Raw genomic sequence first — 26,702 nt, 5'->3', positions numbered from 1 at the left:
TTCCCATGTCCTCCTTAAAATTCCTTTTCTAAGTGAAAATGTAGTTTTGTTTTCTGTTTGTCTCTTTTAAATACTTTCCTGCTTTTGTTTCTTAAACACCAGCACTGTTCCCATGGGTCAGGTCCACAATCATTTTTCTTGCCCAAATTTAACCAAAGGTGACAGCAGTATGTGATTAGTAGATACAACCAATGCAAAATTAAATAACCATTATTTTTATTTTATAAGTATTCTTTTTTATGCCTTTACCTCAAAAGGAGCACTTACAGGGATGTTAGTAAACTTCACTCCTGCTGATAGTTTTGAAATGCCAGGTTGCTTCATTTGATAGTCAGAGAATTGGAGAATGGTTTGGGTTGGGAGGTACCTTAAAGCCCATCCAGTTCCACCCCCCTGCCACGGGCAGGGACACCTTCCACTATCCCAGGTTGGCTCCAAGCTCCATCCAACCTGGCCTTGGACACTTCCAGGGATGGGGCAGCCACAGCTTCTCTGGGCATCCTGTGCCTCACCACCCTCACAGCCAAAAATTTCTCCCTAATACCTAACCTAAATCTCTCCTCTTCTGGCTTAAAATTGTCCTGTCCTCTTGTCCTGTCCCCATCTGCCCTTTTAAAAAGTCCTTTTCCTCTTCTATAAGCTCTCTGAAAGTCCTGAAAGGCCACAATGTGGTGCCCACAGAGCCTTCTCTTCTCCAGGCTGAGAAAATAATAATAATAATAGTAATAATAATAATAATAACAACAACAACAACAAGAATAACAATAATAATAATAAGTACAAGTTCCCATGTCAATTTATCCAATGTCACCCGCCTTTGAGCTTATGATTTTTAACATGGCAGAGGAAATGAAGCCTGAAAAGCAGCCTAGCCCACTGAAACTTGTGCCTTTCAGCTCCTTTGTGCTGCCCAAAATTAGTTGAGAAAATGGCTATTTAGTTAAACAAGTTGTTTTGATAAAAGCTTATAGGTCTCCATGCAAGGAAACATTTTTATTGAGGGAGAAAAGCCTCATGATGGTACTTGTTTTTACTGTGGGCTTCAGCATTTCAAGAGTTATGGACACCATCCAACCAATGCTAATGTGCAGAGGCAGTATCAGGCTGATATACTGAGCATCATTACTTACTGTGGACTTTTTAAGAAGTTAGGAATTGAAGTCTGAATTCTCAAGACAGTCCTCTCAGCAGTTCAAGGACTTGGGCTTAGAGTTATCCATAAATTTTGTTTATGTTTATTCAATAAGGACTAAGTCAGTGAATGTTGTGAAGAATCATTTACTTAAACATAAATGGGAATTAATTAGCCCACCAAATGAAGGCAAAGGAAATTCTGAGGATGCAGTCATAGGCACAGTAACACATCATTTCTTTACTTGATGGGCCTAAAATTTCTTTTAAGGGTGGCTGCCAAATAATCTTGTTTCTTTTGTTTACCAGCCAGTTTACACAAATATCTCTCTTGAAATGGGAGGACTTTCCTATGGTGGACATTTTAGCAGCTGATTTCTTATCGGAAAAAAATTCCACTAAAAATGCATTTTGCTGTTTATTGATCCATGATTATTTTCACTTGAGCTGTGTGCAAAGATTGAGCATCAGGTACATTTCCAACCTCCCAGCCCCCTATTCAGCACATCAATTGGTGCAGTCTTCAGTTTGCCAGTCCTGCACTAAAAGAAATTAATGGACTATCCTACTTCATTTCATGGCACCTGGGTGATGGAGTGCAGAAACTGCTATAAACACCAGGGTTCAGTGGGATTGCTGGCATGAGCAAGGTGTACAATATTTGGCCAGCATTTCACATCATCATTAACCAGGCAGAGTTAAAATTATCACAGCAGCCTGTCTTGAGTGGAAGCAGAAAAAGTGGTGCAGGCTGTGCAACCTCCTGACTATTAAATTGACCCATTGTCACTTTTATTTGTTCCTTAACTTAATTTTGTGCTACACTGAAATAAATGAGACCACTTACAATGTAAGTGGAAGGACCGATTAATCTGGCCAATATGGCATATTAAAATTATATGTGTTCCACAGTTTATAATCAAATATGATGCTCTTCCTGAAATAAGCACTCTCTGTATGTGATGATACTCACTAACAGGTCTACTGGGTACCCAAGCACAGTAAATTCAAATGGTGGCTGTGTAGGGACGCTGGAGATTTTTCCTTGCTTTTTTGTTATTTTAGTAGAGAGAAGAGTCAGGAAAACAAGGGGAAATTTCCTCTAAGGTAAACCCATAAAATCTCATTTAATTATATCTTATAAATCTCATGCTAGTTTATGTTTTTCTAAAGCATCAACACTTAGAATCACATTTTTAAAAACTGTATTTCCCTGAATGGGAAAAATGACAATCACATTCTTTTAAATTGTATTTCCCTGAATGGGAAAAATGACATTCTTCATAGACAGGAAGAAAATCATGAAAATGACAGTTGAAGATAAAACAGCAGATGGAAAACACAAATGGAAGTAAAATCTTTTGCTGCTGAAGCTGGGCTCATGAACTCAGAGTTGTCACTGCTGGTGTATAGGCCCTAAACATGGTGAGGCTCCTCAGGATCCTCATGGCTGTGAGGGAGAAGAGGACAGGGTGGGAACAAGAATTCTCTGAATGACAGATATACTCTTGGAGATACTGGGGGCTCACAGAGTAATTCATTGCAAGCCTAAGGATAGACAGAAATACTTTTCTTTGCCCTTTCAGATGAAGCAAATGCAGCAGATCAGAAAATGTTGCACTGCAGAAAGAGTGTGATTCAGCATTTTGACTTATTCATAGTCCACACTTTGTAAAAAAGGAAAAACAGAGGGACAGGGGTGGAATCACAGGCTGAGTGAGGTCAGTAGAATAACATCCTTACAGCTTCATGCTGAAATTTAGCAGCAGACAGATTTCCAAGGCTTCCTCAGTTCTTGATCATCAACAGCTTTCATTAATTCAGTGGAAATTGCAGGTGAGCACTCGATATTTTGAAACTCCCCTGCTACAATCAGTACCCTGAAAGTCCCTTTGCATGTTTTCCTTCCAGTGCTATTTCCATCTGCTTTTTATTCCTCTATTGATTTTAATGGACTTCAATTACAGTATCTGTCTCTGAATCTTTAGAGCTTTGTTTATACAGAGCACAGACTACTAGATCACTAGCATCATTTTTTCCCCCCCTCAGACTCCTTAAGCACTATTTTTCACACTGGTCTATTATTTTAATTGGCCTAAATTTAGAAACATTTAGAGACCTTTCAAATCATCTGCAGTTTCACTGCTGTTTAATGATTTTTCTTTATGGGTATATTGTGATAATTGACAATTACATAGTACTGTGTGTCACCTAACTCTGGTGTTCTGAAAGCTCAGAATTGGTTCAATCTGCAGTTTAGTCACAAAGTAAATTCACAAACCATTCCATCTTTAGCTGCAGCAAACAGTAAGAGAGTTTTAGAGCAGGAGAATTTTATTACCCAATCATAAATTTAAAACACTTTTTATCCTCATATTTCATATTTACAGAATTGTAGATTGAATTTTAAGTTTAGCAGCTCTGAGTACTGAAGTGGGAACTGCTAGCTCCTCCCCTCATCTTTCCAACCACTACAAATCTTCCATACCCACTGCCAATGAGGCACAATATTAATTACATATAAATAAAGCCATACAAACTCATGCACAATTTTGTTTTCAGGGTGTGATTGTAAGGTTATTGCAATCAGTGTCAGTAACCAAAAATCTTCAAAAGTGGACATTCTAATTCAGATTTATGCTCTCTCTAACTGGCCAGACTTCCAATGTCATTCTAATGAGTTATGTATATTTGAGTGCTTAGCAGTGCCCTGAAAGAATATCTCAGGGAGGGGAAATCAGTGAAGCAGAGTCTGGCTATAGTCTGAGTTTAACTTACTTGGTACATATCCACACCAGTCTCATCAGAGGAAAAGGTCATATTAAGGCAAACCAGAACTCAGTCTTTTGGCTATGAACCACAGTTCAGTTCCCAGAAAGCTGCTCTGTCCTGGAAACTTCCTTGAAAGATGGAGAATAAAAGGCAAAATCAAGTTCTCGACTATCTGACAACTTCTCTCGAAGGGCCACTCTTTAGGAAAACAAAGAACAATACTGTGCTTTTCCAGACAAAAATTCTGCTTTGCCTTCTCTCAGAATAAAAAAACTCAAGGCTGTTGTTAACAAAATTGCCTGGTGACTCCTGCCACAACAGGATTAATCAGCAGTGCTTTTTCACAGAAATGACAGTGAGAACCCTGATTTCCATAACCAAATTCCTGCTAAGTAGTTGAAATCTTCTCCCTGACATGAATATCCAGTTAAAGCTGGATAACCTGTTCTTCATTATAGCCTAATGACTGAAGTAGTTTGACATACACAGAAGATTTCTCTCTTCTCACAGAACTGAATTTCCTTTTGGTAAATTTACTGTGTAGGAAAATGTCCCAAATAAATTTTAACCATGTGCTCTTCGAGTTGGAAACCCATCCAGCAAAAACCATGTTGTAGTGCAATGCCAGCCTGGGATTAAACTTCAGCTTCCTTAATCTGTCCCTTCCAATGGCTGGGAAAAACTTTAACCTGAGACTAGGTAAGATATAAGTGATCCTAAAGAAAACAAATCTCTAGTCAAAGGCAATATCTGCTGGTTCTTAGCCTTGCTTTTTGGAGGTTCACTTTGGCAAACAGGAAGCTCTTCCAGACAACCTGCCTTGACAGCACCTCTTCCCTTCCAGCAAGGCAAAGGTAACTTTAAAAAATGCAGCCTTTTAGCTGCATAATGCATTCCCAGGAGCAATGCTCCACATCTTTATTCATGATGTTAATGATGATAGGAGTGGTAATAATGAAACGAGGTCATGAGGGTTTCCCATTGTGAACTAGTATTAATCTCATTTCCTACAGGGTGTTTATCTAAGTCAGAAATAACCAAGCAGTTCAAAATACTTTGGCAAGTCTCTGATGAAAAGAAGGCTGGGAAGAGTGAAGGGCTTCTGGAGAATGCTAAACTGCATTCACTCAGCTCTGCTGAGAAGGCTAAGCTGATTTTGGCAGGGTTTTGCTATCCAGTGCAAACTGCCTTATTATTATTTTTATGAATGTTAAGAGCCATCAATAGGTAAAATAAAAATCCAACAATGAGGATTCAGGATTTTCATTCATAATAATGACAATTTTTCCACTCTGAAAATTTTGCATAAATCCAAAAAAGTCTATGGGGAGTTTTAATTAAATAATAAAATCAGTGCTAATGTGGGTACTTTACACAACCCCCTCCCAGTGTACAAAAAGGCACGAGCTACCCACTCTCCCATTAACATACTTTTAGGCTGCCAACAAAACAGAATTTTCTGCAACTCCATTTCTGTTTTGAGTGCAATTTGCCTGCCTTGCCCTGCCTGTTCACAGGCTGTCTTTAAAGATGTGGACACTTTGAAAGATGGGCAGCCCAGCATTTCATTTCCATAAAGGAAAACTTGAGCTTTTCCAAGAGAAGGACAAATCTGTACTGCTCTCGCTTCTATTCCCAGCAATTTTTTTTGGCTATTTAACCACTGAGATTGTTTACCTTCTCACGATGTGATCCAGTATTAATTAAGTGAATATCAGGGTTTTGGTGGCAGTGGTGGAGCAGACACCTGCTTGGCCTTGTGAGCAGTGCCAGTCCTTGTCACACCAGCAAAGAAGTGGCTGGAGAGTCTCTGGGAACCAGAGCTTCCAGCTAAGAAGCAATTCCCTAAATCACAGCACGGGAATGTTGTACACGATGTAGAAAATGGCTTGGGTGAATTAGCATATCTGACAGCCAAGCAATTTAACTAGCATTCAACCTCATACTTAATGAATAGTCCATATGTCCAGAGAAGCAGGTAATTTATAGTCTAACATTTTCTTTTGATCTGCCGTTTGCTCTTTCTCTGTAGAATTAAATCACTTCTCAATGCACAAGGGAAGGAGGCGAAGGGAAGAAGTCTTTTTATTTTTAATTAGAATGTGCTAAATGGTAATAAAGTAATGTGAATACAGTGGAGAGCTCTTAAATCCATAACAGTAAATCTATTGCTGCAACAGGTCCATCCTTTATCTGGTGCTCATTTAAGAAGCCTTCACCTGACGTGCCACACTGACATGAACTGATGCTAATGGAGTAATATATTTAAAGAATTCAATAAAGCATCTGTTGTAGATTGTGATATGCCTTGTAATTTTATTGACAGAGGTTTGTTTTGTCCTGAGACATGTAAAATGCTTGGTTAAATGGCTTGATTATATAGTATTTTTAAAATATATTCAATCGACTGGCATCCTGTACTGTGCAGCCTGTCAGTGATTAATCAAATGATATTTAAAATGCAAATATTGGATTGGCTCTTAAAAATCAGGACTTCACTCCCTTGGGAAGGAATTCTAATGTGCATGGCAGAAGCAGTAATCTGAAAATGATGTTCCCTGGTATGCAAGTGTTAAGGCATTAGGTGAAACAACACAGAAGGATGGTTTAAAGACATTTATGTAAAACAGGAAAGAAATAATTGCAGAAATAAAAATGCAACCAATTTTTTGTGTTGTTTTGCTTTATTAGTTAAGCAAAATGCACAGGAGTTTAGATGCCTTTTTTTTTTTTTTTTTTTCATAAACATAGACAGCTCTCTGCTACTTGAGTAAAAGTGGATTTTGGCTATGACAGTAGGCTTCTTTCACCTGAAGGCCATTATTCCCACTTTGGGAATGTAATTGCCTATTCCCTCAGTCCTCTTTGCTCACAGAAGCTGAAAAAGGTTCTGGAAACATGAGATGTTTTCTGTCCCATTCACACCCTCAGCTGAGGGAACACGAGCGGTGTTCGGACATGGCACAGGTGAGTATGGGAGGATTACTTTATTTCCAGATTGGCAGGGGGCTTTTTTTTGGAAGCACCACTAATTTTGTTAGATACAATGGCTGCTTAATTTGAAATGGGGCTGTTTTCCTGAAACAACCATTTCCCCTTCTTCTTTCCTGAGTGCTTGATCCCAAGTGAAGGACTCCAGCAGCACTCCCCTGCCCAGGCTTGGCAAGGCACAATGCCATGGGTTTGTTAATCATCCCTCTTCCCTATTCCTCTCACTTTTAGAACAGGTATGTTTCCCTCTTTTCAGCAGGAGAATTTATGGCTTCGTGTTTCAGCACATTTTGTGGGAAGGAAAGTAAATCATTTCTTGGAGGGATTATTGGTCCTTGAGGACAGGGCTTTGAGGTGCATATAGGATGCATGGGTGGACAGATTGTGGAGCTCTTCTATTCAGTGCCTTGATTTAATTGCTGTTGGTGCACTTTGTTCCTTTATTTTTAACTGATATATTTTGGGACACGTTGCTACTTTTGCTTTGCTAGAAACAAGGGTGATTGCACACATCGTAAGGTTTTGTTCCACAGCTTTTTGCCTTAATCTTAAATGACAGCTACATCTGTTGGAAGTTTGTTCCTATCTTCTGTTTAGTTGGTTTTGTTGGTTTTGTTTTTTTTAACTTGACAGGTTGAAGGAGCCTTTTTAATGACAGTCTTGTGAGGCTCAGAGAGTTTTTGAGATGCTCTTCCCAGCCTGTGAGCTGCTCCACACTGGTTTTGTTCCTTGGTAGAAGTTCCAGTTGACTCCAGAGCTTTGGTACCAGCAGCACCTTTCCCTAGGGGGAAAGGCACAAGCAGACACTTCTTTCACTTACCCCAGTTGTTCTGTATTCTGCAGGCTGGGATGGTTTTTTTTGTGACACTGAGGTTAAATTCAGGGGACACACACATGGATTTAGATAGTGGATTATGGCCAAAGCCTGTCACAATTTTAGAAGTTTTAGCCAGCATTGTTCCATTTTCCTTCTCCTGGGGTCAGGCTTTCCTTGGCTGTTGTGATATGATGTCAGGGTTTCCTTGATTCATTTAGCATTTTATGTGTTTTCTGCACTGTATGTCTCAGTATTTCCATCATGGCATTCTCATTTGCTATTAGTTTAGTCTACTAGAGGCTGCAATAGAAACTACTTGTCCAATTATTTTGGATTTTTCTAGGTTTATTCATGTGTTGACACATTCATGTTTAGTGCAACACTCCTGATAAAATAACCAAGATGTTGCCCAGTGTTTACATTAAGCAGCAGAGAAATCCAACACTAGAAAATATGTGTGTGCAAACAGTCTAAATAAAGAAATTTGAGAGAGTGCTTTAGCTAGGAAAAAAACCCAAACCCATAAAAATAAGCTTTAGCTCAAAATGCTAAAAAAAAATCACTTATATCTTCTTTTCTCTGGCCTCTGGTGTGGCCATGATTCTGTGTTCTACTGCTCAGAATCACTACACACTTGCCCAGAGTTATCAGTCAAAGCATTTCCCTCCCAGCTTGTGGTGTTGAACTAACAAGTTTTAGTGAAGACAAATCTTCCCTCTTCAATGCTCTTGATGTCCCACGTAACCTTCCTGCTCACCAGGAGGTGGCCACAGGACAGGATGTCAGGGTTTGCCCCAAGTGCACACCCACAGTGCAGATCAGAAACCTCTCCTGAAACTGTGCAAGCCAAAAGATTCTAGTTCTGCCTCTTTTGCTTCTTCTGTAGAATTTTCTCTAATTCCAAAGTATTTTCAGATGATACAGTAAAAATCCAAATGTTATTGCAGCAACTGCACTACAATGAATGTGGGCTGGGCTTTCAGCTAGAATTTTAATTATTTTGGGGTGTTGCACAATCTCTGGTCATCAGCTCTAGATGGGGAACATTTAATTTCTCTTAAGCTTCTGCTCTTAAGGCTCAGCAAAGTCATTAAAACTAGGACATCAAAAAATGCAGAACAGCTCCACAGATGCAATTTACAGCCTTATTTAATTATTAGCTATGATTACTCTAATTGTATAAGTTCAGCAGTTTTTCTTTTCCTCATTTAAAGGTAATACGGAATCTTTAGGCAACTACATCAAATAATTAGCATTCAGTAGTAACACTAAGCCTCTAGAACCATGGAATCATGGAATGGTTTGGGGTGGAAGTGAACTTAAAGCTCATCTCATTCCAACTTCCCTGCCATGGGCAGGGACATCTTCCAGCAGACCAGGTTGCTCTAAACCCCATCCAGCCTGGCCTTGGACACTCCCAGGGATGGCACAACCACAACTTTAAAATTTAAAACAGCTTAAATGCAATCTCATACTGGTTCAATTAGCAACAAATATTGCCAGTAAAATACTACTTTTAGTGAAAATTGTTATGAAAGGCGCTGCAATATTAACCTATATTCAGCTAAAATGTAGTTAGGTGTGGGTAAATGTCAATCTTCTTGCACTGAGTATTTCTTTGTGCCCTACTTGCAATGTGTGCTTTCTCTAAACCACTAAATTTTACAATTGTTGTTACTTGTTTATTAAAAAATTACCTGAGCGACCTTGTTAACAGCTGCAGATGTTGCTAGTTATTTGTCTTGGATTATTCATTTCTTAAACACAAAATGTTTTTGAGAATATCTATATGGATATTTGTATCTATAATGGTATCAATGTCCATATCTGTTTCTCTCTCCAAATGTAGATATTGATATAAATATATTAGTAATATATAGATATATTATTATTTATGTATTTATATGCAATATACAAAAAAGAATAATGTATTTTGCAATAAAAAGGAATACAGTTTTGTTTGTAGTCTATCTTTGCAAAGTATTTTATGAACTAAAGCAAACAAAGAGATACATCACTAGAGATAAGCCATAGTCATGGACTACTGCCAAACATTATATCTCTGTGCTGATCCCCAAGTTAATACAGTTTTTATTTTCCACTGAAAAGCAACTTAAACATATTTGCATTCATCTAGCTTTTTCCCAAAACACACAGTTACCTAAAACAGTGGAAGAATTACAACATTTCTTAGTCTGAGTTGCTGGAAAAAGCGTGGATTTGTGGCTGAAAGCACATGAGAGGCCACTGACTTTGCTTACGTTACTTGACCTGTCCCATGACTCCAGTCTTCATGGGACCCCAGTTCCTGATATTAACCTGTCCCAAGATGGAGCACCAAAGCAGAAGGGATTCAGGGATTTTACTTATTCCTGGCAAACAGAGAGCTCGGCTGAATAGGGTCAGAGAGAAGACGTGGGGAAATGTCAAGGCTGCTTTTTTAAATGAACAATAAAATTGTATTATAATTAATTTTTCAAAGACGATTGACACGAAGTTGCATATACTTAATTAAGTACATTTTAAAAAAGAAACTATTTTATTTGGCTCTCTACTGGACACAGCACTCTGCCATTTAATCAAATCACTGTGGCAGAAAACATGGTGATGCCCTTCAGTGAAAGTGCCAGCATGAAATCCTTGAACATAAGAGGAGCAGCAATAGCCTGACTAGTCTCACAAGATGGTTTGGGCAAGCAGATGACCAGATGGAGGAGAGGAGAGGCAAACACTCCACTGCTGGCAAGTACCCAAAGCTTCTTGAACCTCATGTACTCTTCCCTAATAAATATATCATTTCAATACCAGCCATGGTAATGCAGTGATAACAGCAGGAGAATAACTCTCCTTATAATTGTGTGAGACATGCAGATGTATTCCCCTGTCTCCCTGACTAATGTTTCCAACATGACTTGTTAGCTTCTGCAATGATCAAGCAGCTATTAAAGATACAACTGTGTTAACCTTTTCAAAAATTAGAAGCGCATGACTGTATCAGGAACTACAATGGTTTCCCGGAGACCAGAGCCAGAGGGTGAAAGATCATCCTGCTGAGACATTAGGAAGGGATGTATTATTTATTTAGTGTGTCTGAACCCCATATGGAGGAGGTGGCCCCGTGCAAATGCCTCCTCCTTGCTGTGTGACTGCTCTAACCCATGTAGGCAGGTAAGCAGAAAGGTCCTGGATCAGCTTTTACAAGAGAGGTAAATTATTTGTCTATTTAGCTTCCTTCCCTGGAACAGAGTCCAGCAGATTGATCATGGAAAAAGAACTCTTGGAACTCTGAAATCAACCACATTTTTCTTCATTTTAAGTTGAACCCGAAAACATCTTAATCCTAAGGAACTTGTGAGAACCAACCCACCCATCACAGTTCGTTCACATTTGTACCTTCAGTCACAGATCCATTAGTTAGACACTAACATAATACTCAATATAAAAACCCCTCAAGGATGGCAGCAGGGGTGTCATGTCATCCCTCGTGCTGACAAACTAGAGGTGTTGGGTATTCAGAAATTAACTTGTCTGATGATGCAGGTGAGTGAAAAATCATCCTTGACATGCATAAACTGTAATAAAAAAACCCAGGTCTTTATTTATTGATAAGTATAATCTGTAGACTACAAGTGACAAACAGGCAATAAATCCCAACTGAAAATAAGAATGACTGGCAGTCCAAAAATTCCCTAGCAGTCTACAATGAAAACCTTTCTGGATTTGTCTTCCTAAATAAACTTTTTACTGAAGTTATCAGAGCTGCTGATGGAATAAAGCTCATAATAAAAATAGATAATAGCAGAATGAAAATTGCAGAAATGTAATATACAATCCAAGGCACATGGAATATTTATAAGGTCTGACTTCTATTAAGGTAGCATCTCAGTCGCATTTTTGAGATTTTAATATCTGCAAGTAATTCTCTGTCTTCCCACAAGGACTGGTAAAAAGATCATCTAAATGAGCATGTCCAAATTAACTGTTTCCCTCTCTCAAGGTTAGCAAACACAGCAAACCATTCCTTTGGGAAACTGGGTCTGCTGCCTGCCTTTGTACAACAAAATGGAAAGAAGCAAAATCCGTAAGGAAATACACGAGGGGCTAAGCTGCCCTGTGTGAAAATATTTCAAGGTGTAGGAGTTGCTGTTCTCTTGACAGAGCTAAAATACAGCCCATAAAAATTCAGGCAATGAAAGAGTGGGGTGGGCAGTGATGAAAAGTGCCTGATTTAGAGGGAAAACAGAGATTTCTTCCTGACCTTGGATCTTGGTGGTCATTTCCACCATGAGAAATTCACCCTAAATGGACAGTGAATCTCACAGGGGTTCCCCCAGTAACACACAGCAAGAAACAAGCAGTGCAGGTAATATTTCACCATTTCTCAGTTTATTCTTTTCATTTTGTTAAGAAACAGAACAAGCCTAAACTGCTAAACAAAACCATTTGGAGACCTAGCCAAAAGTTCTTTTCCTTGTAGCATCTTCCTACTTCAGCTGCTCTTCCCACCTTTAGCCATGAGACAAATAAATGTGCATCTACCATGTTACACATGTTTCTCATCCTGCATCTCAATCAAGGCTTCAAAACTGCAGGACAAAATAGACTTCTCTCATACCAGCACGAACAAGGCAGCCAGGGATATTATATTTTACATATGTTCTCTGGTACTGGAGTATCAGAGTCCCATCTGCTCAATAAAATATTTCCCTATAAAAAAATGGAAAAATAATCAACTAGAAAATCTCTTTAGCACTGTGGCATATATTTTTTTTTCAAATATAAACTTTGTGAAGTCAGAGATATTAAGAATGAAAAACCTATAAATCCCTCTGGTAATAAGCAATGAAATTAAAATCCAGGCAAAATTAAATTTGAAAAGATTAATGTTCCTTTTCATATTTTGATGACAACTATAAACACCACGGAATTTCATGAATTTACAGCTTTAAAATGCAAACTGATACCCTACAATAGTGCAATTTTAGACACAAAGAAATAAGTACTTTTTATTTTAATGTCCCTGCAGATAAATTTCTCGGTAGTAATGAAATGGCTTTGAACTTCTCATCTACCATTTAAAAAACCAGTAAGTAGTCTGTAACTGAAGCCCTGTTGTGCTTAAAATATGTGTAGCAGCACACTGATAGTAGTTGCATATCATCAAAGTACATGTCCCAGACATCTAAATGCAAAGTTTGGAGGATTCTTCTCCAAAACCATTTTCTAAAATTCCATGGCTTAAACTGTGTATTTATTTTTTTCAGTCCTCTGAGATATAAGCACTTTAGTGGCAATAACCTTGTTAAGCCTTTTGAAAAATCATTAAACAGCCTACAAGGACTCTGAGTTCACTGAAGGGTAGAAGAAAATGGAAATCCTGGTGTCCCAGTTGGAATATGGCTCCTGGAGCAAACTGTGGGGAGATGGAGGGCAGAAATTAGGAACATCTTACATTATTAGGTTTGTAGACTGCACACACCACCCAAACCACACACACACAGCTGAAAAAGAAGGGAAATTACAAAAGGAGCAAGACAACTGTGAGAGAAAGTACAATGTGAAGGAAGTGCTCAGACACTTTATGGAACTTGAACTGAAAATCAAGTGGCAAGGGGCTATCCATGCTCTTTTCCTGTGCCATGACTGAGGTCACAATACCAGGGCTTTTCACAGTAAGATTAAATTTTCCTTTGTTGAGTGAAAACAGGAGCTCTTTACAAGTAATGGAAATGGTGTCCCCACCTGGTTTCTCATGCAGAATCTGTGCTAACTTTTCCCTAGCTGTGGTTTTCTCTTTGGATTTCATCTACAGAACATTTAGGAAAAGTGGGCACTTTGTCTCTCTGTGCCTACTCTGTCTCTAATTCTTTTTCAAATTCTAATTATGCTTAAGGAATCTTAATGATCAGATCTCCACATTTCTGAAGTCAGAATTCTTCTGCTATCATTAGATAAAATGCAAATAAAATGGACTTAAATTTTTCCCATATGTGTTTGGCCTATCTGCAAAATGTAATGCTGAAAGGACATTTTCGATCTATTTTCCTCAGTGTTTTTTTTTTTTTTCCTTTTTGTTCAGAAATCAGTTCTCAAAAAGCACAATTGTGCATAATAATCCACTCTTATGAATAAGCAGTCTAAAAAATTAGGAGAGAACCACGTCACGTTGTTACTTTAGAAGTGACATAGTCACTCTGCAGAATAACAGGTTTCAGGAAACTCTTTAGGGGGTTTCAGAATTAAAGGTCCTGTTGCCACTGAAATTAGAGTAAAACCTGCATTAACTTTTCAGGAAGGGGTCTGGCCTTATGCCAGCTGCTGAGTGGGTGTGACAAGGAGAGGGGAGGGAACATCTCAGTATGAGCTACCAAGGGTAGGGAGGAGTCAGAGCCTTGGTGCTGCCACTTGTTTTTGGGTAAATCCATTGATTCTTGGTAGCAAATGAAGGCTTTTGCTGCACCTTGCCAAGAGGGAAAATGGATTGGAACAGGAGAGTCTTTGAGTGGTGGGTCCAACATCCCCAGCTCCCCAGGGCTTGGATCAGAGGTGGACCAATGTAGAAGACTTTGGCTTGACCAAGAGTGCTGGGTCTCAGCTGGGGTTCCTCCTTGAATTATAGAATCACAGAATGCTTTGTGTTGGAAGGGACCTTAAAATCATCTAGTTCCAGCCACGCTGCCATGGGCAGGGACACCTTCTCTAGACCAGGTTGTCCTGTTCAAATTGTCATTGAACACTTTCAGAGATGGAGCATGCTCTCTGGGAAACCTGTCCAGTGCCTCATGACCCTCACAGGGATGAATTCTTCCTAATATCCCATCCAACTCTGCCTTCTGCCAGCTTAACTCTATTCCCCCTCATCCTATCACTCCGTGCCCTTGTCCAAAGTCCCTCTCCAGCTCACTTGGAGCCCCTTTAGGCACTGCAAGGGACTCTTAGGTCTCCCCAGAGCTTTCTCCAGCCTTTGGCAACTGCCTTGGAGCCAGCCTTGCCTTGTCTGGGGCTCCCTCATCAGTACTCAGGTTTCCAAAATAATCAACACATTCTGAGTCCTATTGGGAAGAAACATATGCAGTACTCACCACTGACATCCCTACAAAAATATTTTTAAATGCGGAATTATATGGCCATTAAATATTTAATATTAAGTTACCTGTGGGAATTTTAATATATTCTACTTGCAGTGAATACATAAGGTAATGATAAAGAAGTGAAAAGAGATGCAAAAGCTGGTTCATCTGAAAGCATGTAGCAATTTTCAGTTGTATTTTATATATGAACCTATGAAATGTATACAGAAGAAATTAAATGTATAAAATGATTTATAGGTGGATTAAAAAGGCTTGCAATTTTTTTTTAGTTTCATACATCTTCAGGAAAGAGTTATAAATCTCTGTAACTTAAATTGCTTATCCAAGTTCTACAGAAACAGCATAAACAGAGCAAGCAATTATCTGTAATAAACTTTTTCTTTCATATTGTGGCATTCACATTTTGGTAAAACTACATATCATAATCTATTTTGTGCTGCATTAGATTCTATTTGCTAGGCTCACGTATTTTTTGCAATTCTGCAGAAACTGTCATCTTCCTGGTAGGGTGATCCAGTCATCAAGTGTTAATAAAATAATAATGCAACATAATCTGTCCTTCTGGAAATTAATTTATATACATATAACACTGTTTTCTCCCTCATACACCACAGAATTTTCAAAACTCCAGTAAAATCCTTTTGTAAGTGCTGTTTTTGGAGTGGTTAGACATTCAGTTTTCATTGTAGCCAGTGCTGACATTTGAAATGATAATTTGAACAATGTTTCCTGGGGTTCAGGCATCGACTGTTACACTCAACAGAAAAGTCTGATGTTTTTTGTGACAGCCATCTAAAAATGTTCGATTTGAAGTGGTGTCAGCTTTGTTGAAGAAAAGCTCCATAATGGTGGAAGATGTGGGATTTTCAGAAAAGCAGCTTTTTGTCTCAATCTACATCCTAAAATACAAGTAAAGTGTTATCATTTGCTTGGAACAATGCCTGGGAAGGGGAATCATGGCTCTGTGAGGCACAGAACAAAACCGAGCAGAGGTGATCCAGGAGCAGGATGAGATCAATGCTTTGGAGAGCAAAATCACTCGGATTGATCACAAAGATACAGAGTCTATTGTTTGTATATTGTGGTGTAAAAAAACCCCCACAGTCTGCTTTGAATAAAGAAAAAGACAATCTATAGAGGTTTATTTCAGTATAGACAGGGTGTCACTTAGACTGTATCAGGGTTTTAATGGAGAGGACACTTCCAAGTGGGAAGGAGATATGCCAGCATTGTGGTTCAAGACATGGAGTTTACAACCCTGTTTCTCACCTAAGGAAATTACAGCCAGAAAAGCAATTTCCATTCAGCATCATGCTCCCCTGCCATCTCTACAAAGTGCTTGCTTGTTGTTGTGTTCCAGGGCCTGAACTCTGTCTGTTAAACTTCATGCAAATTGCTCCAATTTTGAGGTCGAGGGAGAGGGTTTTGCCTTGAGTGACCTAAGCCTCAAGTCAGCGGCTGCACGGACACACACAAAGTCACTGCTGGCATGGGTGGAGTCACCTTCATGAGACCTTCATGGCAGGAGGCTGATTTTCCCAAGAGCCCTGGGCTCTTTCACCTTCATTGTCCATGACACAGGAGTGTCTACCTGTCACCATCCAAGGTTATATCTGCAGTGAAGACAAAAAGACAAGATCTCCCTACTTGAAACTAATGGAAGAGATCCTCAGGCTCACTGAGTTAATTTCTGTCTTCTACCCACGCTGAGAAACTTCAGAGCAGTGGTAAGTTTTCCATATGTTGGATCAACTGGCCACTCAACCCAATTTGCTTTTATTATTGTAAATATTTTTTTTAAAAAGTACATCATTTTTATTGCAAACATCTTCCATGCCAACTTACCCTAAGATTTAATCTTTCAAACCCCACTCTTTGCAGCAAGGGCCAGTTTCAAATAACAAGCTGATCTCTTTAAAAAAACCTGCTTCTGCCTTGTGCAGCCTCTGTGAATTCCTGGGTTTAGCAATACTTTGGTAAGCCTTATTTTCAAACAGTGAAATAATTACACTAAACTTGGGATAGCTACACAGTTAAGGCAGATGGTTAAAGCTTCTTACCTTGGTGCTCTCTGTTTCACCACCTCTAAAGGCTGATCCCGCCCATCTTAAAAATATATCTGAAACATCAGGAGTAGCTTATCCTGGATAACCTTGATGGTTTCCATCCCTGGGGGGATCCCACAGTTGTTGCCCCTTTGTAGGATGCTGTTGATGACATGACAGCTATTGAATTACCAGGGTTTTCTGTCAAATGCATTATGTTAATCTAGTAGCAGCCTCTCCTGAAGGTGGGTGACGTGAATTTTTTCTCTGGAGGAGTGTTTTTTTTCCTTAACTGATTGGGTGACAACTCTCCTGTGCATGACAGCTAAATTTCAGTGATGTAAATCCCACCCTGAGTCTGTGTACAAAACGAGGAAAAATTTTAGGGGTAAAAGACAGAGAACAGTCCTGTTAGGAAGCAGAGATGCCATATGAGTCACAATTCTTTTCTGCCAGTGGAAGAGCATTTCCTCCAAGCAGGTGCTCCATCTTAAATTTCTCAGAGATGATCCTCAGGAAAGGAAAATACAAGAATAATACCTCCAAAAGACAAGCCAGGAACTAAATCTTAGAAGGTGGCTGGTTAATAAAAATCTATAAAAGCTCTGGTTTGACAGTACACTACAATCTTCCTCTCATCCACTCTGCAATGCTGAGCACCTTCATGTTTCTCCCAAATTAAGGTCATGCTCCCTGGTCCCCTGTTATCAGCCCCCCCCTGCACCGATGTGCCAGCTCCCTTCTCTGCCACAAAGTGATTAACACAATTAGGTTGAATTATGAGCTCTTGTGTCTGGCCCACATCAGGTTGAATTTTGTTCTTCTTGTCAGACTGACAAAGGGACTCTGGCTTGAAAGTCTCTGGGTTTTCTAATTATATTTGTTGCTTTAATAAGGGATATTACCTTTCCTTGTAAAAGATTTTTCTCTTATAATGTTAAGTAATGCACTCACTCATAGCAACATTGTCGGTATTTCAGTAGCTCAATTCTCCCAGACTAAGAGAAGGACACCTGGAAAAATTTCATTTGGATATCACTTCCCCCACTCTTCTTCCTTGGCTGAGCTAGGACCCTGCTTCGGTGCCAGGGAATCACAGTTTGGGTGCAGTCAGCCTGACCTGATTTCCTGTCCATTTTTGCCAAGTCTGGCTCTCTGTGGAGGTCCCTAATCCAGCTCTGATGGACTGAGTCACGTTCAGATGTTGAGCCGGGGAGATCTCGCTGGCGCTGGTTCATCTGTGCTCTCCTCCTGCACAAGGGCTTTACTCTGCACCTCAGTGAGGTGCAGGCTTCCATCAAAGCATCCTTCCACCAACACAGAGGGGCCAGAGGCAGAGAAAGAGCTCCTTGATATGAAATAGCAGAATCTCTTTTTACTCCACTCCTCAGTCTATTCTGACTTCTTTCAGGCAGGGCGAGCCCTGCCGTTCTACTGCAAATGCTCTGTACAGAAAGTACGTGTACATTAAACCATTTCTGTGACCATGTTTGACTTTCCCTTTGCAAATAAATGGGAGTAGATAGCTCCTTTCCCTCAGGAGTTGCTGGCTGCTGAAAATTGAGAGTGGCTGGGATATGCAGATGAAACATCCCTTTCTCCCCACCAAGATCTGAGAGCAGAGAGCTCCTTACCCTTCCGAGTTTCAGGCCACGGGGCTTCGACGCACACAGAGCAAATGGGAAGATGTGTGATTAGGTAACTTCCAAACTTCAGAAACATTTTCATTTCAAATTCTGACTTCCTGCCATGCACATATTCTTCTGTAAGCAGACTCCGAGGCAATTCATTAACAGCTCTGGAGGAGTGATATCTGCAGAATCTGTTTTCCAGCTTTTGACAGCTGAGCAGGGCTAATGTTACTGTTTCAGAGTGTCATCGCTAGAGCAATGGATCTTCTGCATATTCAATGAAGTGTCCTTTGAAGGTGCAAATGAAACAGCCTATCTGAGGCAAAAAGCTAAATAAAAGCTAATATTTTAGATCTTCTATCAGCACATAGGAAAAAAAAAAATGTGAGAAAAAAAGGTAGAGCATATTTTCCAAAGATTTTTTAACCACAATCAACTGGAAGTTTCAACTTGTGTTTCTTTCTGACTCTACTTAAGTAAATATTTCAATGGAATGCATTACAGTACACAGGCAGACAGAAATCTAAGTAAAGCACTTGAAGTATTTTAATTTCCTAAAATAAAAAATAAAAAAACATCAGTGAAGATGCTTCTACAGCCTTGAAAGCTTAAAAAAAACCCTTGGACAGACCTAAGCTCTGAAATGAGGGGTTTTAAAGAAATGCTCCAAGCATTATATAACGAAAAGTTACAGAGGTGCTCAGGGAGGGAATAAAGGGATTTTTGATCACATTAGGGATTTAAAATGAATCATGGAAGTCCTAACATTGTTCTTGAACTTTCCCAGAACAGAGGTCTTCCTTTGGATGAATGTTACAAGGAGGGTGGAAGAAGAAGCTAGAGCAAAGTAGGATTGACATGCATGATGAATTACATTTCATTAATCCAATTAATGAGTAATTCCAGAAGCTTTAATCCCAGATAAAGCTCTTTATCATAGCTCTGGTGGCTAGTGCTGCACTAACTAAGAGCCTGTCAGCAAATCCATTGCAAGCCTCTGCTACATGAAGCCTGCCATGCACTGCCAGAGCTTTTTTGGAAATATTTTTTGTCCAAAGAAGAAATAATGAGAAATACAGAGAAAGGAGCAGTCTCTACACTTATTTGACTGGATTCACATTACAAAAGATTTCAAGGTACACTTTAAAGGACACAGGCCAGGTAAAAGTAACATCAAATATTGATAAGAGCTCTTGGGTTAGAAAGCAAATGTTCCTGTTTCTGATGCCATCCATCTGTGGGCATGATTTCCTCATGCACGTCTCGTTGACTGATGGGAGCCAGTGGAGTGTAATGAGGTGTTTTGACAACAATCTTCATTCCATTTTTACTCTAATTTGTTTGGTAGCACTACCTAAAAGTGTGATGATCTCTGAATGCTTCAGAAGTGCAATCCCTCCTGTGCAGCTCTCACAAGGAGAGAAGAGATAAAGAAAGGGAATAAAGAGTGGGAATGAGTTCACACACTGGTTACCCTCATTCTCTGCAGACAGCACAGCAGAATAGAGCACAGAAGAGGCAGTTAAGTGAGAGACAAACGTCTGAACTTCAAGTGGGTGTCTAAGAAGGTCAAAGAATGGATTAAAATTTGTACAGCAGAAAAAAAGAGTGCATCAGGACTTCTCAAAAAGCAGGAACAGTTCCTGCTCAAGAAGCCACTTCAAATTCCTACCTAATGTCCCTCCACAGCCGCCCCTCTTCCTCCCAGCAGTTGGATAGCTCAAATATTTATTCACCCACTGTGATGGGACTAACAACAGCTGTGCCTTCACTGAGACCCTTTAGAAAACTCTCCTGTTGGCAGCTCTGGATACTGCTGTGCTGTGATTTCGATTTGGGAAGGACCTGGCTACTCGACACTAGGACCATAAATTCATTTAGTTTAATGCCAGAGGAGACCTGCAGTACAATGAGAGCCCATGCAACAGGCTCAGAGGTTGTTCCCAGCTGCTTTGAGCAGCGATGTCAAATTCTCTTCTGCATTCTCAGTTAGTAAAAGCTGCATGAGCAAGACACAGCATCCTGCTATGATGACTGTTTCAGTAAAAGTGCATCCCTTCTGGTGTTGCCAAAGTGCCGGCTGTGGGATGATGACAGTTCGCACTCAATTACACACAGTGATGGATTCATGTTTCTTGATCAATGACTTTGAAGCCTTCTGGAAACAACACTGCACAATGACCCCTCATCTTAAAGCCCAAATAAGATGATTAGTGACATGTGGAAGCAGAAGGCAAAATTTCATGCGTGCCAGAGCTAGTTCTGACCAGCCTTCCTGGACCTGTGCTCCTGAACTGGAAGAAGCTGCAATCACTCCAGCACAGAGGAAGAGTTTGATGGAAACAATCAGCTACAGAGATTATTGGAGCAGGAGCACAATTGTCTCAAAAGTACTCCCATTTAGCAAAAGCAACATCACAATTTGAAGTCTAAGGCTGAATACTTGTACTGCCTATCGATAGGATTTAAATTTTGGGAGCTTTGATGAGGACTCAATACAATTCAGTGTGGCAAAGCATATTATTACAGCTGATTGGTCTTTCCTTACATGTGTGAATCAGGGTCACAAAAGCATGTGGTATTTAAAATGGTCTTTGATCCCATTAAAGCCTTCATGGCCTCTTTGTTGAACCCCTAAAAGTTTATCCTAGATCATCCAAAGGGGTCTGTTTCATCCTTCAAAAAAACACAGCAGCCTCTAGAAAGAAGATGGATTTGAACCACATGTCTTGGTCTTGTTGTATAACTATGATAATGACTTTATGATGCCTGCCCATGAGAAAAAGCACGTGGATCAGTATTGACTAAAGGAAACGGAGGAAGAGAGGAGAAACCCACATCTGCAAATCCACAAGGAAGAGCAGATGTTCCCTGGGTGCATTTCCATGTGGTAGGAGCTGCTGTTGGTGCCGGCACATTTTCTGGGTCCCACCTTTCTCCCTCTTTCTGGAGATGCCTGGGAAGAAATCAAACACAAGGTGAAAAAAAACAAAATAAAAGCACAAGATTAAGACAAATGGAAAGAAGAAAAGTCACCAAAATTATGAGAAGAAAACCATCATGCTAATGCATCCAAATGCTTTTAAAGCTAAGTAGGCATTTAGATTTGTTTTCTTGCACTTTTGAAACTTGTGTGGCAAAAGCTGCAAACAGTTAACCTGAAGGAAGCACAACAAATCCACCCTGTTCAGATCTTTTGATATGCTACCGCTTGTAAGCTCCCTTAAAAAAACATCTTTTGCAACTAAAAAGCTTGCCACATGTTTGTAAATGGGAAATTAAAGATAAGAAATCCCGAATAAAGTCAGACTACTGGATATTTACATTCAAAGTGCTTTGCAACTATCAGTCAATTACCTCAACGTGTTTTCTGGCTGTCTCCAATCTGGCTGAAAAATGCAAGCTCACAGCTTCTCTGTGAGATAGGTGTTATTAACCTGTTTTTCAGAGCTGGAAGCTGAGACAGAGGAGAAGTGGGTGGCTCGCCCTGCATCACAGTGGTGCTGGTGGCAGAGATGGAAATGGACCAGTTTGTTTTAACACGTTTCCACCTCAGGATTTTGTAAGCCTCCATTATAGAGGTGAACTGAAATTTTGGTATCACAGGACAAAATATGCCTCCTGCTACTCACATAACCCATTTTTCTTCTTATGCTAATTATAATATAAATATTCCTTCTTTATGAAATCCTACTTTTATCTCAGTGTTTCCCTTCATCACTGACTCCCCACTGCTTCAGGACAGGAATCTCTGTATTCTTATACCTAGACTCCATTTTTTTTTTTAGGCAAGATCAGGATGAGCAGTGGGAGGACAGAGGTGTGGTCTGGTGGTATTTCTCAGTATCAGTTGTCAGCATACAAGGCATAATGGGATGCCCATATCCAGATTTCTCTGTTTGCCTTGCTGGCAGACGGTATGATTCCTCTTTATTACCTTTCTTGTCTCCTGGCTTTTCCCTCAAAAACAACCAACCAACCTTCAGTTCCCCAGGGAAGGACAGGGAGTGTTTTTTACATCCAATAAGGAATCCAGTCTGGAGCACACATTTTTGATCTGATGTTGATCATAACAGCAGCACTTCTCCTCTACAAGCAGCTTCTTGCTCTTGCTACTGAAGCATTATGTATGTTCTTTGTTGTGTATAGTTAAATCATATTTTATTTATGATATTTTTTACCAATGACAGCTCATTTTGGGCTCAGGCAAAAGTGTTCTGGAGTCACAGGAAGATTAGCTGTTCCACATTCATTATCAGAGAGAACTGCTACACTTTTTTCTCCCCAACATCCAAGGAATTTCCGGATTCCCCATCCAAACTCCAGGTAGGTCTCCTCTAATGGAAGGTTTTAAATAGTTAAATAAAATGGGTTTAGATTTTTCACTCTTCAGAGGAGCTCGTAATTCATGACACACCATTTTTTCTTGAACACCATGGTGATGTGAGTCTCCTGTTAAAGCCTAAAGATGGAATAATTGAAAATGGATAAATGACCTTGAAAGTCATGCCTGAGAGTCAATAGGGGCTGTGAACATTAATTAGTGTTTTTCAGATTCTACTATTAATATTTACCAAAGCAGAAAAGCTTTCCCTCAGTCAGTCAAGGGCAGGACTGCACAGCCTGTGACTATTGACATATTTGCCTTTATCATTATTTCCTTTGTATTTGATTTAATTTGCAAAAATGCATTTAGTATTTTGTTAAAGAAAACTCCATTGAAAATATTTCTTTATTACAGCTTCGTCTGAAAACATGCCTATGAATAACAGATTGAATTGCAAACACTATAGGGCAGCTACTTCTTATCAATGACCAAAATGTGATAAAAAGGACACAAAAATATGATTCATTAGACAGGACATTAACTCAAAGGTTGTAAATGCAACTTGTTAAATTTTATCAATCATGATCATAACCAAATCCTAATTTTAGTATGACTTTAAAAAAAAAAAAAATCTTTGTTTTCATTGCATTGAATAAAAAAGCCCTGCAAAAAAAAAAAAAAAAAAAAAAAAGACTGGTTAAGCTTTATCCACTTCTTCTTAATTAGAGAAGAGTGAAATGTCTGACAAATGCCAATACATATCAAAGAGAAACTTTTAACAGCACTATCTATTTTATTGCTAAATTATTTCTGAAGTCTCATAGTCAGGAACACTGGAGACTTGACTAGACAAGACACTAGGCAAAACAATCCTGTGCTAATAGAAAAGTGAACAGGATGAATGTTTTCCATTTTCTTTAGTGGTTTTCTGCTTGTACTGTAAGTTATTGTAATCAAAGGACAGATAAAATTCCTTGCTCAGATTTTGCTGTCTCTTTCAATATTATTTTATTAAATGATGGTGTGATTAGACTTTTATCAATCATAAACAAAGCAAACAATTTTAAATAAGGAACTTTAATATTTTTGTTCTTTGCCTAGACAAAGGTTGATCATACTGTATTTGTTGACTTTGAAGACAAATAACCTTGTCAGGGGATGCCTAATTGCCAACCAATACCATATGTGCTTGCAGCGTTTGAAATATGCACTTGTGCTCATAAAGGTAACTCAAGCCAGAGTCAACTCTCCACATGCAGCCAAATTTTGATTTTCTGGTAGAATTTGCCCGCCTGCCTCTTCTGGGGGCTTGGATTAGTGCTTGGATGAAATGCACTGATTCAGTCCTAGCAGATGAAACAGGAATTCCAGCTGTGAAGGACTCCTGCAGTGCAACCATCTCCCCACACAGCTGACTCTGAGCGAGCTCGGACACTTTCCCCATACAGGGCCCAACATTTTATGAGACACAGATTCTCCTTCAGGTAGAGGCTAAGCAAAAAATGACATTTCTTTTGCCTTCATCCTGCAGAAGATACTGGGTAGAATGTGCTAACGTGGCAGATGGGCCATACCCAGAGTAGTGTGTTGCAATGCTTAGCAAGAGCTGGTAACGCAGCCAGGACAGATAGAACTTGTTTACAAACTTACTTGAGCTTGGGACAGTGCTTTCTGCTGCTTCTCTTGATTGCCCCTGAAATTCAGCATGATTTCACCAGAAACCCAAGTTGAACAGGTAACACTGTGTGAGTAAAAGTATTTTCAGTAAATATCTTTAAAGCATAGCAGATAATTTTTAGTTATGCATTCCTGAACATTGTAAGCATTGCAGCTGGTCCAAAGACCAGCTAGAAGCAAATGACATTTCTTCCTCTCGTTATTTAAGCCAGCCAATAATTTCTGAAGATTTTAAATGGGCAACAGTCAAGTCATGACGTTGATTAACTTTTTGGATATAAGGAGCAATTATGCTGGGACTGCATGAAAACAAGCAGGTAAGATGAAGCACATGCATTTACTTACCCTTTCATGTGCATAAATCTGCTTTAATCTTGACAGTTCTTAACAGAATTAAGTTGAGGATCACCAGCTTGTATGGGGGCTGGCTCTCAAAATGCCACCAGGAAATAAAGAGCCTCATCCTTGCTTCAGATTTCAGTACAATATAAAGGCACTGCTGCCCCACTACAGTGGTGGTACTTAAGCCATGCCTTGTAATTGCTTATTTCTTTGGTGTCACACACATATGCGTGGCAGTATTGATATTTCCATAAACTATCTTAGCTATTCCCACTCTGACATATTTATTTGCTGTACTCAATTTAAAAAAAAGGTATTAATTTATATAGCTATGAATTAAGTAGCTACATATAGACTACAAATCAAATCATGTTGATCTGGCACAGGTAGATTTCAGTGCTAATATTATCCTACTGCTGCATTTGTGGCAACTGGAAGAGTTTTACCAGAAAGGAAGAAAAAAACTGCTCTCAGGCTGCTACTCTGGAATTGTTAGCAGCTCAAGAACTGCTATCTGAAACAGAAAATTTTGTTTAAAAGTCAACTATCATCTTAGATGGAAAATATATGTTATAGTTTGGTTGTTTTGGTTTTTTTTTTGGTATAAGCGTCTTCTACCATCTCTCATTTACATCAGTTGCAGGTTTTGGATCAAAGGCACTTAGAGAGGGGTAAGAGCAACACCCAGATCCAGATTTGCACCCCCAGAAGAGTTCCCAGGCAAACATGAATCCAAATGAACTCTTGAGGATTTAGAGGTTCCCAAGATAACCCTGCTCAGAGATGATGCCATCATGCCTAAGCTGATTTTGTACCCCTGAGCAGCAGGACCAGGGGAATCCAGAAATGTCTGTTGGAGGAACATCTGGAGGTCATCTACTCCAACCTGCTTGAAGCAGGATGATCACCAAGACCAGAAATAACGGGAATGTGCAGGATGATCACGAAGATCAGGTATGGCCAGGAACAGGAATGACTCCGTGTCCTCCTGGCCAGACAGTGCAGTCAACACTGGATTGCCAAGAGCAAGGATGCAGAAGAAAGAAAATGTTTTGAGCCTCTATCCCTATTATGTTACAGCTGAGAGTTTAAGCCTCTTGCAATGAGCTAAGTGCAGCCTTTATATAAATCATGTCTTTCGCCCACTAATCAGCTGCATTAAAACTAATAAAAATGTAAAGAGAAGATCTTAGATTAATTAGCAATTGAGTACCGACTACACTTTTATTATCTGTAGATGTTAGGCAGTTGCAAGAAGATCTCTTTAGTGCATAGCACAGAGCCAAAAAGCAAAAGACATGCATCTATAAATCTCATGAATTTATATTGCACTCTGTATATATAGAATTGCTGCTTGCATGTAGCACACACATTACAGCGCTGAACAAAACTGCTCTTCCAACATGATGCTTTGCAATTCACCTTTCCAGAAAATACTGCTATAAGCAATGTCCAGTTTTCACTCTGGGTCTGTGTTGCCTCTAATTTTCCAGTTTGCTTGAGTGAAACAGAAGGTCAAGTGACTGGCCCAAAATTCCAGAGCTGCTCCAAGGCTCAGCTGGGTACCAGGGTTTGCTTACACCACACAATCTCCTTGCACCACACAGCATCCCACAGGGCAATGACAGAAGAGGATAATGAGATTGCCAGTTGTTTTTCTCCATCAAATATAGTGAGATTGCCAGTTATTTTTCTCTATGATGTAGTATTTCTTATATTCTAATTTTAATTTAGAAACCTTTCAAGCTGAGGCTGCTACACAGACTTAAAGAGAAGAAATACCACAGAAGTACTCAAAGTAATAAACAGTATCCTACCCTTTATCGTGACCTGCTTGTCACAGCTACATTTGTTTTGCAGTCTTCCTGATCCGAATTT

The sequence above is a fragment of the Aphelocoma coerulescens genome, chromosome 7 (assembly GCF_041296385.1).
Source record: "Aphelocoma coerulescens isolate FSJ_1873_10779 chromosome 7, UR_Acoe_1.0, whole genome shotgun sequence".
Classification (NCBI taxonomy): Eukaryota; Metazoa; Chordata; class Aves; order Passeriformes; family Corvidae; genus Aphelocoma; species Aphelocoma coerulescens.
This window is presented reverse-complemented; position numbering follows the sequence as displayed.